We start from the raw sequence: 25677 nt of genomic DNA, 5'->3' as shown, positions 1-25677 counted from the left end.
ATCTGTCAGTCGGGAAATTTCAGAACAAGTGCAATTACAATAGAACTTAGACGGAAATTTAATAAAGTTACAATTGCTCATGAGCATTCAAACATATTTCACTTGTACCTTTACTTTTTATCTGTGTCAAATTGTTAATATGTGAACATAAGAAATGATTATAAAAAATCTGATGTAAGTTTGTGAAGATTTTGGCAATGCTACCCAATTCTTTCATTACCTTTGTAACATTTAACACAGCTTCACGGAACTGTAGTCCTCGCTGAAAAATATCCACCTGAATTACTAAAATTATGCATGTATGACTAAGAGTCGTAGAGAAACTTGTACAGGAGCTTTGGATATGATGGACCTTTTTCTTTATTCAAATAATTTATACTAATCAAATTATAAATCAGTAGTTTGTAGAGAACTCTAAGAAACATTTGTGTTGTTTTGCTGTTTTTGAGAGGATACAGGAGAGAGACTTGTAATTGAGAGGAATCGTTTTCATCAGTAATTCTGCTGGGGGAGGTTTGGTGGGTTGGTTTGCGGGTGGGTTTTTTTTTTGATAGGGAGAGAAATTAGATGGGTAAATAACAAGGCTGTGTTATCTCTAAATACCATTATACTTTACTACTGGTCGTGGCTGAAAGTCTTATGTTACTGTAGTCTAAAAAGTGTTAGGGTTTTTTGTTTTTTTTCCATTGAAGCGGAATGTTTGAGCCGAGGTTTTTGTTGTAAGTGAGAACTGTTTATTGCTTTGAATTCCAAAAACGCAGATTTCAATTAATCCACGCTAGCCGTGTACTGCAGAAGAGTGCTGCATTAAGCTTCCTTTTGCCTGTGCCAAGTTCTGCATTGCCAGAAGGTGCAGCTGCATCTGTAAGCAAAAAGTCAGAGGAACTGCAGTAGAGGGTTCAACCCTCCAGTTTGTTCCTTGCTACTCTGTGCTGTTAAATAAGCATGAAATAAAACTGTTTACATGTACTGGGCTTTTATCTGTTTATCCTATGCCTTGTGGCTTTTTACTTTGTTTTCTGCTGTATCTGAAGTAAGTATTGTTAGTTGTTTTGTTGTTTAGTAACTTCTAGTTTCCCAACATTTTTTTTGTGGAAAGTAAAAACTTCTGGCATCTAAATGAGTTACCAAAGAAAAAAAGTCGCACAACCTGTCGTGAAACTTCTTCATTGCTATCACTCACCTCTAGGACAGAAATACCTGCTGTTTCCAAAAATGCAAACTAACAAGTATTGGCCTGTTGAGTGTTCAGAGACATGACTTATATTCCTGTGCATCAGAAATGTAATAATGAACTCCATAAAATTCTATGCTTGGATAAAGTTCATAGCAGGTTCTTGTTCATCAGTACAGTGATGGAAACTCATTTCCTTTGTTCTAGGAAGGGAAACAATTTGTAGTTTCCTACAGACTGGTGAAACTTTCCCTCAGGGGGTCAGCGTACAGAAGACATCAGTCAAAATATTCTGTTTCAGTACTCCTAAGTCATCACGCAGCTTTGGGCTGGAACTTCTCTGCTGGAGTCACCTTTCCCTTTAATGCTCTTCCGGAGACTGATGTACCTATAGGTACTGGTGTAAATAGGACTACACCTCTCTCTATGTGCTACTCAGACATCAGGAGGGGAAGAAGCACTTAAAGTGGTTAAAACTTGTCATGGTGCTGTAAATGATGACTGACTTAGAACCTGAAGCAAGCCAGGAAGTGGAAGTTGTTAGTAAAGAGGGAAGCAAATTTTCTGTCTGTAGGTTTTTTCTTCACTGGAATGACTTCCTTGCCCAACTGCCCTTTGGTCTCCTCTTGCATGCTTTAATATACGGACTATACCTCACTGCATCACATGGAGATACTCTGGACCTGACCGAGCTGGCTCTGCAGACGGTTGTACAGCTGTTAGGTGTTCTGCTGGAGTTCCTTATTTTGGCTGAGCTAAGCAGTAGTGGGGCACTACCACAGTATGTTACTGCTGTTTTGACGGATGTTAATGCCTTGTTAGACATCTCTAGGTTGTAGCAGCTATCATTCATTCAGCAATCTGTCATGAGTTACAGGCATACTTCATGCCATACCTAAATGCTTCTTCTGATTAAAAATTATTGTGCAGTACCTTGGATTAGCTTGGGTCAGCAGCAGTCAGGTTTCCTCAGTGCAGCGTAGACTGGGATCACTGGCATTAACCATCTTTTCAAGTTTTCTAACAGAAGGATCAGATTAGCAAATAATGTTCTACTCACTGTGCAATACTTTTCTGTCAGTCTCAGAGATGAGCTATACTACATACATCCCTACCATGGCCCTGAAGTTATTCTTGTATCAAATGTCATAGCATTTGTTTACAAGACAAATGGACCTCACCTTTTGAAAGAGATTCCTCATTTCTAGTGAAGAACACCTTGCACCCAAACTCTGCTACCTGATGACTTAAGGGCCCAAGAGGTACTTAGTGTGGAGAAGAAAATGTTTTGTACTCACTGTTGTGACAATTTTTGCCAGCAAAAAACCATCCACAGTTCTGTGCGCCATACATTTGTTCTAAATAAATGTGCATATGCTAACAATCTTCTATTTAATATATACAGGGGGAAACTATCAGTAACAAATGCACTGCCTTCTTTTAAAGTGGCAGTTTACTGTAAGGATTTTAATGTCCTGATCCATTCTACCGCCAAAGAGAAAACGCATGAATGTGATAGTTCTTAATCTGTCTCTTCTGCAGTGCAATGCAAAGGTACCCAAGCCTGACTGTTCAGAGAAGGGTTGGAGTCTGAAGACACTGACGCAAGGTAGCAAGAAGCTCCATGTGAGCTTCAGTCCACTGCTCAGAATATGCTGCCTGTGGAGCAGCTTTCAGAGCTGTCTGCAGTTGTGAGTGGGCTGTTTCTGCTTCTCAGGCTGCCTCCTGTCTCCAGATATCTTTGCTCTGCATGTGTTGGGAAGATAACAGCCAGGTTTGGGCTGTATGTCAGCTGTTTCAAAGGCGCATCTTATCTTTACATGGGCTGCTGCAGGTCCCAATGCTCTGCCATTGTACCACTGGTGGGGAGGGAACTATTCCTTTGCTTTCAGGCATATAATGCAAAATTCAGCAGTTAGATACTGAAGTTGTTGTATTTGCTGTTAAACTTCACCTCTGACCGAGAGACCTCTAGCTTGCTTTTAGTCTTCGCAAATAGGAAGGGGAATATAGACCTGTCAGATTAACAGTGCTAGCAATTCTTGCATAGTTGAAGGATCATTGAAAATAATTCTTTGCAGTCCTCCAGTGATCTTTTAATGCACTTGTTCAGTTCCTGTGGTCCAGTAATACTCTGTATTGTGGCAGTAAACACTTGATAAATTCTTGCCTCTGACTTGACAACAGAGGGACGAGTGCTCAGTTGAGGAGCAGAAAGCTTTTATGGAGCGAAAGCTATGTGATCTCCTCTGGGGAACTCACCTTTGGCTGGCCTGGGCATTTGCAAGGTTACAGCGTATCATTTATTGATCTACTCCCCACCCCCAGTTCTGGCTTAGCATTCCCAGTCTTAGGAAAACGTCATGCCAACAGTGTGGGACTGCAGCCCAAAAAAAGTGCTGTCATTTCTGACAGCAAACAAGGTGGCTTGGTTATGAGGGAAGGGAGCTTTTCTGATAGCCCGTACTGGGGGAGAGGGGAGGAAAGAAGGAGGCAGTCTTGTATTTTTCACATCCCTTAAACCAAGATCTGTATTAGGGGTGCTTGATATTGGGATTAGAGCATAACTTCGAATTTTGCACCCTGAGGTCCCCATATTCCTTCTGTTTCCCATATCCTTGTGTTCTGCAGCCCTTTGTTCATGCTCACCTTTCCCCCGGACTCTGATTGCCCAGCCTTGCTATCCTGTGTCTTATCGACCCCAGTCTAGTCCCTCCCAGTTTAGAAAGTCTCCTTTCCTCTTTAGCAACACACATCAGAGACCCCCTTCTACTCCCACCTACGCCTCTGTTGCTGTCCCAGCCAGCTTTCTCTCTGCATTTAGCCACAGGTCTTTGCGTTTGGATGGTCTGTTCACCCATGACAGTGTTGCCCATCTCTGCGCCATCTGTCATATTGATACAAGTACCTCTAGTTCTTCTGTCAATTCCTGCAGCTGGCTTGGAAAACTGCATGAGGAAAAGCAGGAGGCTGCAGCTGGCTGTTCGTACTGCTGCCTTAACATCTGCAAGCATAAAACGCTAGCAAAGAGACAGGGAGATTTTTCTCCAGGTTATGGCCTACAGTCTTCTTTGCAGAAGGAACATGCCATTTTTCACTCTTGCTCTGACATAATGTTTCACTTACAGACTGGTATGGTATCCCATCAAATTTCATGCAATTTATGCAAAGAGCACTGTGTTTGCTTTTTGAATGGCTGATTTTAATCAATTGATTTTATACGTCACAGAGAAAAATACTGCTAGATTTTTTGGTGTAACTGAAAGACAACCGCTTGGAGAAGTGGTCTGAGTCAGATAGCATGGACAAATATTTTTATGGAGAGGTACGTCCTGAATGAAGCAGTCAAGGTCTGAGTGGCATAGCAAAGCCCAGGAGATACTGAGTTCCTGTGACTTGGATAAAGCTGCCTTTCTTGGTAACCTCAGTAAGAGAACAGAGATTCTTGTACACTTTTGCTTTAGTTGTTACATTGGTGAGACAGAGGTCTGTACAGGTTGTGGCCTGATTTATATTTGAAATAGGTCACCAAGAACTGAGTTAGACATGCCCTAGCTGGGATCAGTTTCCAGAGTGCCATGCCCTGGTCCTCTCTGACCTGGACTGGTTTCCTCCATGACCAGCAGCTATCAAAGAATTAGAATTTTAAAAGGAATAATTAACAATTTCCACCCTCATTGTGAGTGCAGAAAAGAATTAAATGAACATATAATTATGCCCAAGTCTTTTACTTTTTGGCGAAGGTGAGTGAGATAAGTGTAAAGGAACTACAAGATAGATATAAATTTATGTAATGTGTATGTAATTAAAAGATGTATCTATATATGAGAAAACAGCAATTTGCATATTAAGTGCCTGGTTTTGAGAAGCATGCAGAATCTTCTTTACATCGACACACGTTCTTTGTTACACCAAATCAATATTCTCAGTATCCTCAAAGATATGTTAATAGGGTAGAATTTGGTATGGTTTGTAGTACATTGTTATCCTCCTTTTAGAAAGCATTTTATAATGTTTTCCACTAAAGAATTGAAATTCCTCACAATCTTAACAGGTAAGCATATTAGAACTTGGGGGAGGTAAGGGAAGAGAAGGAAATTCCAACTGCGTTATAAGAAAAAAAGATTTTATTTTGATTTATTAGGAATACCTAGCAGGCCCATGATTGGGAGAGAAGGAAAGGAGACCTGGGTGTATGATCCTGCTCACAAGGGAGAATGAAAATGGAAGTAACCATAATTCAATTCAGAATGCATAGTATGTACAAAACCTTTTCCTTTAAAACTTCTACCCTTTCAGTGTGCAGTAATGCTGACTTCATCTCTGCAATTTGTCTGGATATTAAATCAGATCAGCGTAATTAGCTAACTTTACTTATTAGCTTGAGCTGACTCTGGTGGTACAATGGTTGAATTGGTTGCCATTATATTTGTTTAACTGCTGTAAAGTAAGTTTCTAACAATAGGTTCCTACACTTAAATAGCACTGTTGAGCACTGGTGCCCTATCAATCAGTCAGACCTTTCCCTCCTGCTGTCTGCTCTGATAGACAGTTCTGCTGATGTGGGGACTCTGGAAGAAGAGATCAGGAAGAAGGGATGATGGATAAAGACCATCTCCTGTGTTGGGAGGAAATCAGAAAATAACTTTCTTTGACTATCAACAAGCTGCTTTGTCAAGGTGTCAGAAGATTAATTATGCTCATGCAAGAGGCAAGAGCAACTCCCCCTGTTCCCGTTCCAACCCTCCCCACCCCACCCCTCCCCACCCCCCGTTTTGGTGTAATGGGGTGGCATTCTTCTGAACTGCAGCAGAGAATTGCAAAGAAAGAGGCTTAAGAGATTTCAGTCCCCTAACATCACAGTCCCGTAAGCATTTGTAAAGCTCTTAAGCATACATCCATGATACTGTGAAGTTCTGGCAGTAATTGATTAATCAAAGTGTTTCTTTTAAGTGCAGTATGGACTTGATCTCATGAAATACTTGGTGCAAACTGCTGTTAAAAAGTCTGTCAGCATTATGGGTAGTTAGGGTATATAAAGATCAAGCTTTCAATGAAAAGAGATGCAGAAAACCTTTTCACAACATAACCATGAAGATGAAAACATGTATCTATCACTCGTTCTTGAAATTTATGAAAGGGAAAAATCTCCAGTAAGTGTTTGTGGTATATTTTTTTTATTGGATCTGAGCAATTCTGCTTAATATTTTGCTTTATCCATTGTCCTTTTGTACCTTTTTGAATAAAGTAAGTGTATAATATAACAAAAAAATGAACCATCTTACATTTTAAATTAATCTTTTGGGGAATAAATAACATGTGCTAACTTGAATTCTCAACAGAATAGGTTTAGGTAAAAAAGAACAAGTGTGTTTTTTTCTTAAAAAATAGTCTTGAAAAACACTACTTAAAACAAGGCCGTTTTGACTAAGTCACTTCATACAAGCAAGTCTCTTCAAAAGCTCTTTAAATCTTACACAAACTATGTCAGTAAAAGGACTCCTGTTTTGCTTGATCTATGACTTAGTCCTGCGCTCAAAAAAAAAGAGAGCATTTTTGGGTAATCTGTTGATTTGATATAATTTTGGGGCTTTTTTTCCTGGAAGGTGTAAAGTCCTGAATTAATAAAAGGGAATTGGAGACTTAAAGAGCCACATCATTTTTTGGGGTTGGTTTCTTTGGAATAGTTTTACTATTTTTAACATTTGCAATGCTAAACTATGAACAGTGGTGTTTTGTTGGGGGTTTGGGTTGGTTTGATTTATTTTTTTTTGGTTTGGTTTTCTTTTGGTGCTTCTGTGCAGCCTTTCTTCAGATTATTAATAGTTTAAGATGTGTTGAACTCTAATACACTATAGTTGAAATTGTAACAAACCCAAACATTTTAAACCTGGATGTGCCTGACCTTGAAATGCTGCTGATAAAAGCTAATGCTGTTAAATTGCATGCCAAATTAACCCTCATTTCCAAATGCTTTGTGTGTGTGTTTCCTGTAGGATAGGCTTTGATCCCACCAAGCAACACTTCTTTCGCAATCAGTTATTTTTTAATGAAGGAAAATCAATGAACAAGTTTCAATGCCTGATTTCAGTGGTAATAAAATGAAATGTTTTCTTTTGCATCCTTCTACCTCTGTGCTTTGTCTACTGTATCAAATGCCTGACAGGATACAGTGTTTTGGTTTGGAGGTCATACTGATTTTTAGCTAAAATGCTTATGTTCACATGTGTAAACCTTATCAAGGATTACAAGTTCATGTGAGAAGGGCACAGGAAACTGGATAATGGACTGGACAAGGCATAACTTTCTGAAGCAGTTGGGTTTTTTTTAAAGTCTTATTGAGGCTTAGCATCAATAAAGATGTGTTTTAATTTAAACCAAGAAAAAATAATGTTGCTTGCTTCACAAGTACATTTTTCTTGAAGCATCCAGGTTCATATTATTTTAGTAGTTGTCCATTTTGGAGCAACCTTGGCACTGTTTTGTGTTTGTTTTCAATTTAGAAGTTACGTTGCAGGAGCACCTGCCTGCACAATCTATGGGGTTTTCATTTGCATCTTTTGAGAAGTATGGGCTTTGTGTGAGATCTAATGGGATATAAACATGTGCCTTCCTGGACTGGTAGGCCTGTGTAACTCTAGGGGTGGTAAATTCCCCCTGAACTCAGACAACAGGCATGAGTAGGAACTACTCACATACAGATGTGGCTTTTGCTTGTCATTGTCTGCTGAGGACCTCGAGTGTTTTAATTTTAAAATGTAAGCGCATATTTTTATCCTCTGCCAAATGAACCACCGTCTACATAAATTCATTGGAAGGGGACATTATCTTCCTGTGTGAACTTTGCTGGGAAGTGTTTGCAGGCCATAAAGTGAATCATCAGTCTCCCTGGGCTGGAGCTGAAATCTCAGCCTGTCTCCCTGACATCTCCTCTGAGATGTTTATCTCCTGCCTCTGCCTCCCGTGTCCCTTCTCTGTCACTGTGCCCAGGCTGCCTCTGTCGCCGTCCCTGGCCCTCCAGGGCTGTGTCTGGTGGGACATTGCTGTGTAGCGTCTCTGACCGGGCGGTTTTGCTCGTTGACTGGGCTTTCACCTCCCATCTTCGCTACGTCAAGACCGTGTTCACTGGTCTGGATAAACATAGCTCTGTGCCTGGTCTGTGTGAAAAATCTTTTCTAAGCCTGTCACCTTGATTGTGTTACCTCTCTTTCTGCATTCCTCTGCCAGCGTTTTCTTGTCTTTATAGCATCGGACCTAAGCTCTTTATCTTCTCTTTCAAAGCACTCAAATCCCTGAGGTGGTTTTTTTTTTTTTCCTCCATTATCTGCCTCTTGTGTCTCCTTGTTATTGAGATGTCAGCCCTGGGACTCATTCAGCCCAGGGTGCCTAATTGGGCAGACACAGCTGACCTTGATCTAGGGCCAGGCCAGAGATGGTGAGTCCTGCTGGGTCCCAGCTCACTTACTAGGTCTTGCTTGTGTGGTGCTTTTGCATCTGCTGAGGCATTTTTGGCTCCAGGGGTGCGAGCACGATTGCGTGGAGCCAGCCCAGGCAGCTGCTGGGGTGGATGAGCCATCCCTGAGCGAGAGGCAGCTGGTTGCTCTGCAGGCACCAGCTTTGCTCCGGCTGGTCTTTTTTTCCACCCTGGCTCAGGCCTGGCCTTGCTGCTTTCAGGTGGAGCTGCTTCAATGTCTCTGCTCTGGGGTCCCACTCTCTGGAGCTGGATTTTAATGTTACCCAGTGTATTCCAACACCCACTCCTCTGGGTACAGGGCCTAACTGTGTTCCCTTGTGCGCTGTATTGTCTTGTGTGGGTGCCTTGGAGGGGAGCCAATCTGTAGGTCAGGGTATCGTCTTTCCTAGTATATATACTGCCAGCTCTGAGTTAATGCAAAGCATTAAAAAAAGCATTTTGTGCTTTACATACATACTTTGGTACAGGCTTTTGACTGTTTTAGAGACTCATGGGGTTAGGAAGTGTGATGAGCTGGGAGCGAGCGAGTTCAGACTGAGAAGACTGGATTTTCCAAAGGCGTTGTTTTGGTTTGTGTGTGTGTGCTTATGAGTTTTTAAAGAAGCATTCTCTTTCCACTCTAGATGCAAGAATTAATGTTACTTTAGCAGAGTAAAACTTGATGCACAGTTGTTTCTTTACGCAAGCCCATATAGCTTTCAGCCTGCTTTAAAGGACCCTGTGAAGCAAGGTTTCCAGCGCGTGCATAAAGGTGGGGATTTGCGGTGGTGTGAGTGGAAGCGAGAGGAGGCCTTCCCCCTGGAGCAGCAGCCGGTGCAGCCCGTGGGCGAACGGATTGCTTGTGGCAGTGCTGAAGTGCCAGCTGGAAGGGGTGTCTGGAGGTCTAGTCCAGCTCTTGCTCTTAACAGGAATGTTGCCAGCCCTTGGGGCTAAAATTTGTGTTAGAGGAGGAAGAAAAAGGTAATAGGATATAACCAAAGATGGTATTGTATTATAACTGAAGTAACCTTAGGAAATGCTAATAATGAGAAGAAGAGGCAAAAGGTTTGTTGTTACCACTTTTCAGCAGTGTTTCTCTGAGAATTTATAAGAAAATTAATTCTGCTGAAGTGACCTTTTTTTCACCTTTTGCTGGCTCTTGAAAAGCCTGTGCTCCCTGAGCCATCCACACAAACACTTAGCCAAATAATGAAAAATCCAAGTGCACATGCTCCAAGGGATAGTTAGGCATCACTAAAAAAAAATTCTCATTGCTACTATTATGTTAGAGGGCAGTAGTTCCTAAGGAAAATCAATTTTTTCCCATTTTAATAACTTCAAAATGCTCTTAATCTATCCAGAAGGAAAATGTGATGACTAAATAACTTAACTAGAAGCTTTTTGAAACCAGGAACTTCTTCGTTACTGCCCCTTTGCATACATTTTCCTGTGACTAAGGATTTCGATTAAACTTAGATATAATATTTAGAAAGAGGTAAAGTATCTGATCTTGCTAAGGCCTGTATTTACTGTAGAAATACAGAGTAATTGAAGATGCTGGTTTTTCATTTTAAAATTGTGTATACAACAGATAAAATGTGAGCTTCAAAAGAGGCTGTTCTGGAAAGGAATTGAACTTGAGAAAAATGAGCAACTTAACAGGAATTTTTTTTTAGCTTTTCTTTTAGCATGAAGTGTTCTCGCTACAGTTGCTGACCCAGTTGTTTCACTGTTATTTCAGAGCATACTTATTTTCTCTTTGATTTTTTTTTTTTCTTTCTACATTCTTGGAGAAGGCGTAATGTGCAACATTTGCCTGATACCTGACAGTAGATCAAACAGTCACAACTCTGCCTTCCTGAATGAGACTATTTCCATGTAATACTATTTCTTAGACTTTTTGAAAAAGAAGAACTAGTATTCTTCGGTTTTAGCAGATTAATGGCTGTGAGTGGCACCTCACAATAAAATCAGTGTTTCGGTGGTATCCCTGTTGGGTCTTTTGTATTAACGGGGGAGGAATCCCTGATCACCGGGTTGTTTTCTGTGCAAACACTGGGAGAATGCTGGGACCAACAAGGCTGAGCTGACCTTACATGCTGGCCTGTTCCCTGCTGCTGACTGTCATGTTTCAAAGGTTAAACTAACTGTGGATGAAATGTAATCAGTAGTGTGCTGGATCCTTTCCAGATCACACTGGAGGAGTGCAATAACCAGCATTGTTAGCTTTGGGAGAGCAAGAGACAGAGGTCATTACCTGTGTGCATCTGAGCATGAGGAACCAACTGCCTTTCCTGCTACCTCCCACATATGTTTATTTAAATCTTATCTGGAATTGTTATCCTGCTAGCCCCTGCTTTAAAAAAAAAATATAAATCAAGCAGTTTATTCTTCATACACTGTAATTTTCATCTTTCTGTTGATTTCTCAAGAGTTTCTGTGAGATGTCAAACCCTGTCATTAGATGGGATCTGGATCGATACTTGGGGAAGCAGAAAAGGCTGGAAGACACAGTTGGTGTGTTTTTAGATGACAGTCAAAAATAGGCCAGGGTAAACCAGACAGTACTCTTAAGACAGAGACATATTGCACCAGCAGAGGAAAGATGATCATGGTACAGTTTCCTTCCTTTACTAGTGGGTAGCTAGGAAAAGAGCTGGTACAGTAGGAAGCTGGTGAGGGACAGAGCAAGCGTGGGAAGAGGAGGTGAAACAGAAGCACAGAAGCAAAGATAGCATCTTTGACAACTGATTTCCTGTTTCTTTCTATCAACCACTCATTTTCCCTAACTCCATCTCTCATTTGTGCAGTACTTTCAGTCCTCTGTATTCAGATCTGCAGCAAGAGTCTGTTCCCAGCATCAGATAAAAAGGCTTTCTGGAAGGCACCAGAAGCCTGTAGCATATGGTGGGGAAGTACTGCTTATTGTTGCACTGGGGATTTCAAGGGTGACAGGCGGTGAAGCCAGTATTTTTTCTGCCTATTTAGCATTTACACAACCTGTCCTCTGAAACTATATGTCTGTACAATAACAGTAGACTTAAGTGGGGAACAAAAAATTGTCTTCCTTTTGAAATCCCTGGAAAGGTTCCTACTCCATCAAAGTGTGTTGTTTTCTTCATAGATCAGTGTATGGGTATGGCCTTGAAAACCAATACATTTAGTAGCAATGGAGACTTTTCCCTGGAAAGAGGAGGGGGCAGATGGGGGACTTCCATTTCAGAGCAAATCAGACTAAATAAACCTGTAGAGATGATTAGATTATTTTAATATGTCTTCATATACACTCCTGATTGTTATGTTATAATTAACAGCTGGGAATAGGAATGCCTTTTCCGGAATCTCTCTGTATGTTTTTTTCAGTTTATTCATTTTGCGGTAGTTTCTAAAGAAGCCCTGACATGAACAGAGGTCTGTATCTGCTTATAAGGAAGGTCAGCTCTGTCCTGAGGAGCTCAGTGTAAGTTGGTTACGGTGCTGGGACAATAAAATACTGCTATCTTCCTTAGCCCACCTTTACCAGGCGCTCTCAGGATCATAATCACAAGCAGAGAGTGCTCCTTATCAGTGTTTCCATCTGTTGCCCTCCTCCTGCACTTCAATAGTAGAATGATTTTTTTCCTTATTTCTGAGTCTTCATGAGATCTCCTTTCCATTTCAGTGTGTGTGAAAGAACCAGAACACAAGATGTTGTCTTCCTATTTACTTTTCTTATGAAATTCTTATTTTTGAAAGGCCTTTTCTTTCGTTGACAATTTTTTTTTCCCTTTCTTTCCATGCCAGAGCACTGGAGATGTGGAAGAACTGAGTAAAAACACTAGCAGCTGCCTTACTCTTGTGAAACATGAGTAGTATTCTTTCCTAGTCCTGTGTCTTTCACCTGGCACTTTGTCTATGCTAGATTTCAATTGTTCGAAGAGAAGCTTGGTTTCTCCGCCAACCTTAGGGTGAAGTGCTTCAATATCTACTTTCATAAATGCTCCTGGACTTCTAGCATGCCGAGCAGTATCTGGATAAGGCGTAATTTCTGTATGAATGGTTTCTTCTACTCTACTGGGGTAACTATTCTAATGTCCAGTGTTTGTGGCCCAAAATTTTGCTCAAGTATATCGTCACTTCAGGGTGTTCTGTGGGCATTGTGGAAGTCTTTATTTAGAGGGCTTTTCAACAACAGCAGTTTTAATTTGAGAGAGTATGTAGACCCAAACTGCAGTCATAGAGGATGCAGATCAGTGTAAGTAGTGAAGATGCCCTGATCCATTTTTGGTTTTCCTATTAGGTCTATAAGGAGCCCATCAATTTTCTGGTGTATGTGGGAGTCTTAATTCCAGGGAACTTCTGCCAGCTCTGCTGAGAACCTTAGGAACAAGAAACCAGTTTCCTCCACCTCCCAGGTATTCAGTCAGCTGCCCAGACCTGGGTCCATGGCAATCCCAGCTGAGGGAAGGCTTCTGAGTCAGGTGCTTGCCCTTATGTAAAAATAACTAGAATTCCTCAGAGATAAAAGCTTTAAACATTAGCATTTTTAGGAAGGTCTGGCCACACTTGTGTCTTTCTGCACAAGCATCAGCAGTTAAGCAGCAAGTCCTGACAGAGTTTCTGTTTTGTTGCAATATCTTTAGTGATGAGGGAACCCAGGGCAACAGAACTTGAAATAGCAGTGCTTGGAAAAGCCCTTTGTAACTGAAATATGGGGTCTGCGTGGATTAAATATTTGAAGATTTTTTTTTAATATTCTGAACTGATCAGCTTGCCCTTTTGTTTAGAGTGCTCTGACATTTTTATTAGAAAGATAATGTGAAAAATCACTAATGGTAATCTACTGTCCATGACTACCAAGCAAAGATCATGTTGTTTTCTCTTTGCGGTATAAAGGCCAACTGCACTGAAGTGGATTGTTTTATGTGATTACTGGCTGCATCCATCTATGTATTCAGACTGGCTGGTGGCTATAAATACAAACACTTGTGTTTCTCTGAATGGTGATAAGCTGAATCTCTCTCTGAACTTCAATTTATTTTTCCTTCTCCTCAGTATTAGGGTTCAAGATGAGCCTAATGCACACCAGCATCTTCTGCTTCCCCGCTGTGTCGATTTACATAGCACATATATATGCACATTATGGCCACAAGTAATTTTTCTTTTTAAAATCTATTTCCTTCTTGATTGTGTTCCTTATACCTTTCACTGTGTTTTCCTTCTGTGAATTTATGAAGGGCATGTTTATGCCTGAGTGCTGTTTTGGATGAGAAGATATCTTTAAAGGAACAATAATAGAAGAGGGACTTCTACTCTATCTTCTGTCTATCCACCTTCCTTGTCTTCCAGGCCACACATGTGGCAAAAATAGTAGGAGCAGGATGGATATGGTGATACTCCAAAGCAGAACAGTTTGAAACCAAGGGAAAACCACATGTGCACAATATCTACTCTGTACCATTGGACTGCTTTTACTCTTGGATTTGTCCTAACATCAGTATGTTGGTATAGAGGTCCTTGGAGGATGTCCATATTGTGTAACTAGAGGTCTGTATTTATGTCTTTCCCCTTTCAGATGTGTGTAATGAGTATTTTGGCAAACTCATCAGGTAGCAGGAGGTGTTTGCAGAACTTTTTATGGCAAGCCTTTCATTGAGCCTTGATAGTAGGATTTCCATGTCAATGCACACCGTATATTTGTATAATGGACACAGCCATAGGTTGTCCTTTTACGCTGTCCCTCTTGGACTCTGCTGAGCTGTTTTTCTGGGTATATTTTCTCTGCACTTGTTGCTGACAAGATCAGTTAACTGTGGATGCATATGCTTGTGAAATCCCATCCCTGCTGAAGCTAACAGGTTTAGTTGCTTTATGTGTGCAAAAAATGGTAAGGAATATTGTGTTAAAGGAAGGTCTGTTTCCTCCTTGTGTGTCAGGTTTTTGTATTTCATGTCAGCAATGGGAGATGCAGAGAGCACAGCTAGCAAACTGGAATGTTCTCTGTGTACCACAACGTTCCTCAGAAATTTCTTCTAGCTCATGGATATTTCATAGCAGTGCAATTTACTGTCTTGTGAAGAAAGAAAAAGATGTGTTTCAGCTTTGAGTATGTAGGATACCTTATTGTATAAGACAAAATTGTGGCGATTTTTCCAATTTTACCCCGGAAAGTTTTGAGTTCTGTCTTCCTAGTGTCTACATGTACTTACAGAGTTCTCTGTCTCAATTTTGCAGTTGGGTCCTTGTGATTAAAGTAATCGTGATTAAGACTTGTTTTAGCTTAAAAATCCTTTTTTAAGCTTCTGGTAAGGAACATAATGACTCTTTCCTGTGCTGAGAGCGAGCAAGTGAGATGCACGGGAGGAGATGGGGACTGGGGAGAGAAGGCAGTCTTCTCATGTAATTATGTGAGAATATTTGTGGTATGTACATTCTCTGTAGGAGACTTTTAAATACAGATAAAACTACTGAAACTTCTGTTCGTCAAGCCTAGCAATTTATGTTGATTCCTAACTGAAATCTGTACAACAGATTTAAAAATCATGATTAGGCCTCCAAAATGTCACAAAGATTCAAAGGCTAACAGGCCAGTTTGCCTCTTTATATTGGGTTCAGAGATGTGTTATTTCAGGAGCTTGGCTAAGAAGTGGCTCTGTCACAGCTTCATTGTCTCAAATGTCACTTCAAGTAGGAGCAGTTTTTATTACTACACAGTAAAATCAAGATGGCTTAATGGAAATTATTTCTTCATGTGTCAAAATGACTCCTTTGTTTCTCATTTTACTCTTTTTTTTGCCTGCAGCTAATCTGCTTTTTGGGTTATCAGATCCAAGCATCTTACAATGCTGACTCTAGCTGCGGCATTCAGCTGGAATGCTGCCTTTTGTTTACTGGTTTCACCAGGCCTCCAGTGCTGTCTTTGGTCATCTGGTGGCTCCACTAATGTGATTTGCACTCCCAGGCTCTGCAGGTAGTCATGAGCTTTTATAAGGGAATTAGAGGAAGGCCTGCCACCCTGGTTGCTAATTAATCCACAGGGTATTTCTTGTGTTTTGTTTTTCCAGCTTTTTTTTTTCTCCTTGTTTAAATTTTGTTTGTTTGTTTGAAAGCAGACCTCGATCTGTTTGCAGTTTTATGGAATTTTTTATCTGCTCTGCTCAGACTTCAGTTCCTGAAGTTGCTTTACCTGGCTGCGGTGACGTTTATTTTGCTTTAAATAGAAGTACCAAATCCTATTGATTCGAATGTTCGTTTGAGGTTTTCTTAGGATTTGTAAATAAATACAGAAAAACAGATGGCTACACAAATACTCAAAGCTTCTTTATCACGATAAATAATATACACAAATTGTTCCTGGTACTACTGGATGTAGTAAGGGGAAACAAACCTCCACCTTTGCAAAATTTCATTCTATTAAAATAGCAAATGTTGGCATATGTAGGAAAGTTGAAGTGTTTTACTAATGAGAGTGCAGCTGGAATCATAAAATTTTGCAAGCACACCAGAAGTAGATGCAAGTTTAGAAACACTCTCAGTGAAGTCTTATACTTTTGAGCCACTGAAGGAGATAGTCAAGCAAATATTCAATTACAGTTTTTTCAAAAGCACACAGATCTGTAGTTATACTGGATATATATTTTTATATGAAAGGGTATGCTCAAAAGAGAATATATGTTCAAAACATCTTTTACTCTTTTGCTAAAGTAGAGGAGTTTCAGACTGAGGAGTATAATGTCAGATGCTGAGTATGATGCCATTCCTTCTTATATCCACAACCTCTCACTTAAGTATCCTTGTAGATTTGAGTGGGGATTAATAGAGTGATTAGGGTGGGGGTTTTTTCAGATTTGTTAGGGCCAGTATCTGGCTTGCACCAAAAAAAGCACAATGTCAATGTTTTTAAAGCTTCCCACTAGTCTAATTAAGACTCAACCTACAGTGGCTGGATCTGCATATTTTTATCTTTTCATAAAGTCTTTTTCACCCATTTCTGTTGGTTTAGAATAGAAGACACCAAATCTGTGACAAGAACAAAGTCTGAAAAAGACTTTGGAAATAAGTGTGCCCTTTCCATGCAAAAATAGATAAAATTGAATCTATTCTTACTGTTATTTACCTTGAGAGTGAGTCTATCTGTTTATCTAAGTCTAAAGAATTTAGGCTGATAAGAGGTGTGTCACTGATACGTGGTTTATAAGGTTGGGTCCTAAGAGTAGAAGAAAGCTTTAGAAAAACTGAAGTACATAGGAATGTTTCAGTACCCTCGCTTTGTCCGTTCTGTGATGTTGATGCTGTAGGATTTATCTATGATGTTTGCAGGAGATGTATGTTTCATTTATATACACATGCGTTTATATTTTTAACATGTTAGCTGAATATTGGAGCATTACTTTCTGTTCAAAGAATGTCAGTAAAGTTGTTGAGTTGGTGTTTCTGCCTAAGGAAAAATCATATAGAAATTCAGGTGCAGGGCATTTAGTAGTGGACTTATAAAGCCAGAGTATATCGATTGAGTTTTACTAGGCTGACAGCAGCACTGAAGGTCCTTATGACCCAGAAGTTTGTGACCCATGAAATCTCCATTTTCCTTCTATTGGTAATGTATCTTGAAGTACAGAGGACTGAAAAATGCATCCTGTGTGAGCTAACACATTGATTATCTACAAATGGAAAATTATTTTGGGCTTATTGCTAAAAATGTATTTGACACTAGTAAATATAGAGATAGGCTTAAATTATAATCTTAAATGTTCCCTCGGCACAAATTCACTAAGGCAACAGCTGATACTTACAGGTATGAATAAGATCTGCTATATTTTTCTTTAAAATGCAGATTTCAGATGCTTGGGCATTTTGCTGATTCAGTTTCATCAGCTTGGATGCCAGTAAGCAGAAATCAAAATTTTCCTTTATAGATGGTACTTGTGTCTGATCTAAGGAGATAAATGACAGTGAGAGTTTGGGCAGAATTATTTCTAAAAATGGTAAATATCAGAGGTTCCTGAAAACAAGCTTGTAACACACACGCAGACTAGCAGGCAGATTTTACAGCTCTGTCCAGGGCACAGAAAGAAGATAAATCATGTCCATCCCCCTCTCATTTTTTAAATGGTTCAACCCTGGGGTTTAGCTGAAGGACTTAAGGAGTTTTTGAAGTGCAAATAGACTGGTGAAGGGTAAACCTTTTCAGAGTTTCATTTAGATGGATTTTTTTTTTTTTTCTATGTGGATTTCTGGCACCAGCTGAGATCTGGAAGGCCACGGGATTTTTTTGTTTTTGATCAATCAAGCAAACAGAACTTGCCATGGGGGTGTACATTCTCTGCATACATATTGATCCTATTGTGTTTAAAAGTAGTTAATTTAATCGGGGCTTTTTGAAACCTTTCCCAGTAAGACTTGCATTAATGGAGCTGTCATTTCAAGGTCATGTTTCAGTGTCAATAACTTTAACAGTAATGACAGAAGTTACCTGTAAGTTTAATATCAGCATTTCAGTTATTGCATGTTAAAATTGCGTTGAATAAGAACTAATTCTACATACGTGTGTATAAAAATGTTCAGTTTCAATTGAAAAATGTTGTTTTCATTGATCAAGAGATTTTCAAAGCAGTTTGATGTTACTGAACTCACTATCACCAACAGTTGTGTTACTATTCACCGCTGTTTGGATCAGTACCCTTGGCCTGTCCTGCTGCATAAGGAGTTTGACTCCAAGAGCCTATTTTACACCTTGTCTCTTCTAGCAAAATGGTTTAATGTCAGAGTTTTTATTCAGGGGACTTTCTAGTAGTTTTGACCTTTTACCTCACACTTTGTCTTGTTTAAATGCAGCAGCGTGCAGAAGATGGATTGCATATTAACTATAAACAGTTCTTTCTACTGTGATAAATATTTGGAGGTATGACATGTAAAGACTGTGTGCATGATAGGATGCCCATTTGAATGCAGAGTATATATTTTACAAGGCAGGATACAGTTTACTACTTTTTGGTCCATATCTGATGCCAAGATCTTTAAGTATTTCAGAAGAAAGCATTATATATTTTCAAGAATTTTCCTATGAAGATGTTAACTGCATACTTTGTTATTTGCTTCTTTGATTTGGTTGAGTTGGAAAGAGTTTCAGAAAGTTGTCCCAGACATGGTGACACTCAAGGTACAGTAGAATTGGGGCGAAAATTAGATTCCGATACCCTGGGAGCATTTGCCTGCAAATCTCCCAGACTTGGGTTTCTCATTGCTTTACTTCTTCGTAGTTACAGTATGCCTTCGGCCCTGCTGCCTGCCAAGGACTGGGGTTCCAGAGTGATGTGGACTGAGCAGACTGGGATGTGAGGCAGAAAGCAAAGTCTTGCATACACCTCTTTTAATCATGTGCTTCACGTGCATTATCTTCTGTAGAGTTTCCTCTGTGTGTTTTCTCCAACTGAATGGAATTTTATCAAAAGATTTCAGTGCCAGATCATTCCGTGGCTCAGAATGGGAGCGGAGATCTAAAGGTAGTGTGGGGTCCAGAGATGGGATCCTCTTTAGGAAAGACTTGATTGGTTGTTAGTTTAATTTCCATATATTATATGTCCAAAATGGTACTCCATGGCATACTATGGGAAAATCACCTATATTAAAACCCAGTGTATTTATACCTTCTGTATTTATCATCTGGTGGTTTGATGTTGGCCGTTCTATGAGAGCGCAATAGAAAGATTCCAGATCAGGATAGGGACCTAAAATTGTAACTCATTACAAATGAATAAATATGGCTAAATACAATTAATAATTAAGGCTAAAGAAGTGCCTATTGTGATTTTTCCTAAACTTTACACTGAACAGAAGACATTTAGTTAATGGGCCTCCTATCTTGGTCTTTGTTTTACGACTCAAACTTCTTTGTCCATTAAACTCACATGCTGTCAATCTCGTATACTGTAATTATGGTGATTTTGTATACTGTTTGAAAACTGAACATAAGATGCTGTTTAAAGCTTTGCTGGGAGAGAAAGGAATTCTTTGCATCTCACTGCGGAGAAGGGATTCCCAGCATTTGTGGCGTCACTTTTGCAAGTATGTCACTGGGAGATGCTAATATGACCTTTCCTTTGTTAAGTAAGAGATTTGTGGCACCACCCAGGACCCCTCTTTCTTCAGCCAGTCCTGTTCCACTGACTGGATAGAGATTTTTGGCCATATTTCAAGTCAGCAGTTTTTGCTTTAGTCTTACTAGGCATAGAGTGCAGATCTTTGTTTAGAAACAGGCATCCTTCTGTAGATGGGTATGTGGGTGTTGGCTGGCAAATCTATCATTCTAATTTAAATTTTTTTCTAAATGGTGTGTGCTCAAATGTCAAGACACTGGGGAGCTGTTACTTGCAAATTACAGATTTATCAAGCAGCCGCTGTATTGAAGTAATCTTAGACTGATTGCAGTATGCATTCGTCAAGGGCACAGGCTTGCGCAATGATTCTGAATTCCTGTAGGATTTACTGAGCAACAGCTGGTCTGTAGGATGTGTAGATTTTAGCAAGGTAATGTTTGTGTTTTGGCAAAGGACTTGTGTGACATGTCGCTGAAACTGTTCCAAAGTGCCACCTTCCTCCATTCAAGTCTGTAGGGATCCCGAGACAGTTTTTGTGTGAAATTTCTCCACTCTCTCTGTGCCTCTTGTTTTTATCATTGGTAAATTCTACAAAATTCTTCCATGGGGTATTAGGAAAAGACGAAGAAAATAAAAAGGCCATCAGCTTCACTAACTACAGCTGCAACAGAAGGAATACTCTTTTTTGGCCTTTAATTGTGTCAGATTGCCTTTCTCTGCAATTGTTGTTTTCTCTCTCTCTCTCTCTTTTTTTTTTCTTTTTTTTTTTTTTTTTCCACTTGAGAGAGGTTTATGGTGCTGTGTCCATCAGGATAACTGTGTCTTGGGGTTGAGGTTGTATTTCTCCCTGAGTTCCTAGAGGTGATGTTATCTTTTGTTCACTCCACAGTATGGTCATTCCTGAGAGCATCTGTCACTTTAGGCATTGTAAGATGGATGAGTCTCAAGTGAACTGCTGGTTGAAGCAAATGGTGAAAATAAAAAAAGAAAAGGGGGTTGGGGTCTTCAGAGGGGACAAACAACAAGGAAGCACTGTTAGAAATCAAAAGTAAGCCAGGCAGTAGTGGAAGAAAGAGCCAAGATGGATCACATGTTAGTAGATCCCACAGGTCTTGAAAATGAAGCTTGGTGGCTGAATGAATTCTGAAGAGATCTTCTGCATCTTGATGAAAATGCCACTGATACATATCCTACTTCATTTGCAAATAAGGGAGGATCAGGAGAGGATTTGAACATCAGACAAAGAAATGGTTTTTTTTCTCACATTGTGTTATAAGATTAGGGCAAATTAATGCTGCCAATAATCACAGAAAAGGTTAGTGATCTTTTGTGTATCTTAAATATTGTGTGAGAATCTGTCAGTACTCAGTGGGTGCATAGCAGTATAAAACCAAAACTGCATATCAGCAGTTCAGGTTTTGGAAAAAAAAGTAAACTTAAAATTTGTAGCCATTTGTATTTCAGGAGGTACTTGATGCTTTTAAAAAAGGGAAGATTCACTACAGTATCTCTGATTTAGCTAAACAGAGTTAGACATTTTAAGAGAAAGAAAGTGATGTTAAAAACCCACACATAAACTCCAAGAAAACTCCCCCCAAGCCACTGACAAGCAAATCCATCCCCACCCTGAGCTGAGCAAAGGTCTGTGTTTGCAAAAGCAGCTGGAGCCCAGTGTGTGTCAAGGTTTGGGAAGGGTCCAGAAGGATCTTGGCTTGAAAAATTATTTTGTCACACTATTGGCCTTGGTCCATAAGGGGAAGCACTGGTTGAAAGGCAAAGAAATTAAGATGATTAGAAGCTTTAAAGCTTCACAAATGGTAGCGTATCTCTCTTCTCAATGGATGTAAATAATAGATGAAAGACCAAGAGTGACAACAAAGGATCAGGGCGTTTAAGAGAATGTGTGCAGCCTGAATAGAGGTCTGTGGCCTAGGGCCAAAGGTCTTAGCTTTGAGTGTAATTAGAAGAAAATACAAAAATGTCATTACTAGCAGGTGAAATGTTCAGCACGTGTCCGAAAAATAGCAATTTCAGAGCCAGGAGCTGTTGGAATTGGATTACTGACATTCTACAATCACTGAAGTCTCTGCAGAGCCCTACAGTTTGGTCGGGAGCAGTGTGTGTTGACCCTGTTGGCACTCCGTGATGGATTCGCTGTTAGCGTGGCAGGGATGCACAGCGCAGGGCAGCGTCAGTGGGCCCGGCAATAGAGTTGTTTAATGTCTTTTCTCAGAACACAACAATCCTACCCAAAACCTTTCCTGAGTGAGCAGTGAGGTTTATAGCTGCTCTCTTAAATGACAGATTTAAAAAAATGGGAGGAGTGGGAGGAAGCGTAAAGCTATGTTGCTTGTAATTTTGAAACCTGGGGTTTGAAATCTAGGTGTACAGCTGGAACAGTCACGTTCGTTCTGGTTTTGACAGCAGGCCCAAGGGTGTGGTCCCAGCTTTTAAACCTCAAATCCCATTTGTGAGCAACAGGGGAAATGCCTTTACATCTTTTGGCAAAATATTGTCCATTTCTATTGAGAAACCAGGCTAATAACTTGTGTAGCTAAGAAAGTCTTGTCAAAGTCCAGTTAATGATAACTTAATTTAAAGCTCTTCCTGATGTTAATTGCTCTTCTGTATGGCCCTAGGCATTTTAAGAGTTACTCTTCTGCCTGCTGCTTGCTACACCATTGTTGCCATTCTTTGGGGTGTTTCAGGTGTATTCTTTTTTTCTATTAGACATATTTTCACTTAAATACCTTTACAGGATGTCAGATAGGAGAGCAACCAGCTAATTCTGTTTTAATTTTGAACGTTGATCTGCAGTTTAGCATAGGTAACTGGTCACCCATTTAGTTTGTTTCTTTTTAAACCAATAGTAAAATAATTACTTCTACATTATCATCTAATCTTTATGTTTCTCTGACAGTTAATGTTCTCATACTGATGTGCTAAGTTCCTGATATTTTATATAGTGACTTCGGTGCCAAAAACATGCAGATTCTATGACAAACTTGTACTTGACTGCTGCTAGAATGAGGGGAAGCTGCCATGCAACTTCAACTGAATATTCCTATTAACAAAAAAATGATTTTTTGAATGGTCAGCCCTCCTTTCCCCACCCCAGTCTAGTTTTTGCCCTAGACCAGATTTAGATAGGCAAGTTTTGCTCGTTTATTGTAAACTATATGCTGGCATGAGTAAATCTAATTTTTTTTTCTCCCTTATTTTTCAGGTATTCAGGAGTTTTAAACAACTTTGCAGCAAGGCTTCACAAACTCTTAGCTGCATCTTTTAATCATGACTGCATTTCAAATAGGTTAAAAGGAATCTGAGAAGGTACTGTACTTGCCTTTCCTAATAGACAATACATTGTATTTTTATATTCAGCATCTGTGTTTTGATTTCCATTGACTGTGTTTTAGGAACAGTGTGGACTGTAAATTATTTTTGCTTCAGGCATGTACAGTTCTAAGTTCTTCAAAAATCTTGAAATCCGGTTCATATAATTAAACAGCCTTCACCAAAGAGGGCTGATTTGTGCTTCCATTTTTTTCTCATATAGTCACAGTGGGGTCAGCTTCATTATTTAATGACAGTTCTTTTGAAGCTGTAACAATTTTTTTCTGTTGTTTTACTTAGAAGCACTGCAAATACTTAAGCAACTAGCTAAATGTATGTTTTATGCGCTTGGAGGGTGGATGTCTGTTTGTTTGTTTGTCCTCTCAAAGGATTTAAAACAAATGGGAAGAAGAATGCAGATCTTTGTAATGATTGGGAGAGATTTGTGTTTCCAAGAGAGATTCTCACACATCTTTTTTGATGGTATACAATATTGGACTCACGTAGTTTCTTGATGCATTTAAATAGCCAGCATACCCAGAAGGCCGAAGATCTATTCCTGCTTTATGACCTGTTGTATCCCTGGGGCAAGGGCAGCACTGAGCAGAGCAAGGGGGTCATGGCCATAGCCCAGGTTCTGAGTGGCATTTGTGGGTTCCCAAAACCTGCCTGCAGGAACATTTTGCTTGGCAACATCTGGAACATGGTAGAAGTCTGTAAGAGGGGGGAACCTCTAGGATTTTGCTTCCCCAGGTGCTAGGAGGAAGCAGCATTAGCCTTTTTGATGGGGGGAGGCAGATTCTGTGGCCCTGAAGTTAGGCTAAACAATTGCAGAGGTCAAAGGACAGCTGAGTGCGGTCAATGAGACACCCTGGGGTGTATTTTGTTACTTAGTAAAAGGACCAGCATCCTAAAACCCTAAAGGATTCTCTTGAAAATCTGTGTTGTGAAAAGGTTTTATGAGTCTGATGGCAAAAAGTGCTGATTTAGCTAAGGAATGCTAGCTTTTGTCTAAATGAAAGGCTAATCCTTACCAAATGTTGGCAGCTATTATAGTGCAGTCAATGCAGGTCTGAAAGGACAGTTAGAGTAGAAGTGTACTTTGGGATCCGAAATGTTTATCATTTTAATGGTTCTGTAACTGAAAAGATTTCTGAACTTTCACCTTTGATCCTAAAATGTATACCATGAGGAAAATATTTGGAAAAGTAAAAACCTTCACTTAAAATTAAAAGACCTTGTTCCTTAGGGAGCTCTGCCTGCCCGGTTATTCTATATCCTCTGACAAATTCATTTTAGATTATCAGGATACTGCCTAGTTTAAACTATAAATTCTTTAATCTGCTAACGCTTATTAATTGGTTGGAAAAAAGTGGGTTTTTTTCTGGTCTTGAGCAATTTCTGCTGCTCTTTTTTTAATGCTCACAAAAAAAAATTAAGAATAGTTTTTGATTAATTCATTCCTATAATTTGTTTAGCATTATCTTTCTTTAAAGCGACAGCTTATTAACACTTAACATTTGTCATAGAAACAGATAAGAAATCAATGTCAGAGCCAAGACCTTGTAAATAACCTGAAAGGAAATGTAATAATGGCTGTCTTCACCAGAGAGGTGGTGGGGGAAGGACTGGGCATGTGGCAGAAAAGGTTCAGTGCTTTTTGTTTTTCTTTGGAAGGGGGGGGGGGGTTGCTGGAAGACGGGGCCTCTGACTCTTTGGCCCTACTGTCTTCCGCAAACAGTCATTGTTGTGTTAGGAAGAAAAGGATACTCAGGAGCCAGCAGTGATGGCATTTTTGTAGTGACTAATGTGGTGTTTCATCATGATCTTTAAAAGAATATGATGAGTGAAAAAAAAAAGGCATGATTTTCAAGGGGAAAAAATGAGCAAAGAAGTTGAAAAGTAATTTTTTTATTATTATTAAAGAAATGTGCTTGCAAAATGTAGCTGTCTGAAGAGCTTAATTTTTAAACTCTTCAGAAGTACTCTATACAGATGCTTAGCATTGATTTATGTCAAGGTTAAGGCACCTTTAAACAAATAAAGTTGGGAATGGATAAACCTACTAAAATACAAATCGCCTATTAAACACAAAAGATGTTTGTATAGCATTCAGGCTGCTACAAAACTGACACATGTCTTGAAATTCTCCTGATAACCCTTTCTAAACTCATCAGAAAATGGTAGCATGTGTGTTTGAGGTGTACACAAGGGAGCGGCCAGATAGGATAGAGATGGAAGGTCAGGCCTTAACTTTGACTTTCTAGGCTTCAGTTTCATGCTTTTGCAATAAGGCAATAACAAATGAATAAAGGATTAAGGTGATTTATTTATCAATGAGATTGGACTGGCTTTGGCTGTAGGAACTCAATGAGATGTCTGTTGGAGTGTATTATCAGCTTCATCCCTATAAACAATGAATATCACATTTTACATATACATCTATATGGAATTAAGGGCTATATAAAAGAAACTATAATAAAACTGCTTAGAGAAATACGTATTTAAGCTACAATGCTTAATTTTGTTTGTAACCCTAGAATTTAATTACTCAAAGTATGTAAAATTGACATTACAGATTATTAAGATTTTTTTCTCACCTACTGGAGAAAATTCTTCTGTATCTATAGTGTTTATTTATC

At 39.6% G+C, this 25677-nt stretch overlaps 1 protein-coding gene across 13 annotated transcripts in view; it reads left to right on the top strand.

Moving 5' to 3' along the window:
• Positions 1-25677, top strand: part of GREB1L (GREB1 like retinoic acid receptor coactivator) — a 144684-nt gene that overhangs the window by 40668 nt on the left and 78339 nt on the right. For all 13 annotated transcript variants that reach the window (XM_055799048.1, XM_027795141.2, XM_027795140.2 and 10 more), the window contains one exon: positions 22929-23032. The gene's annotated coding sequence lies outside the window, so the exon portion shown is untranslated. The remainder of the gene's footprint in view (positions 1-22928; positions 23033-25677) is intronic.

This window comes from Falco peregrinus, chromosome 3, assembly GCF_023634155.1.
Source record: "Falco peregrinus isolate bFalPer1 chromosome 3, bFalPer1.pri, whole genome shotgun sequence".
Classification (NCBI taxonomy): Eukaryota; Metazoa; Chordata; class Aves; order Falconiformes; family Falconidae; genus Falco; species Falco peregrinus.
Note: the sequence above shows the minus strand (reverse complement) of the source record. Positions and strands in the feature narration are given on the sequence as shown.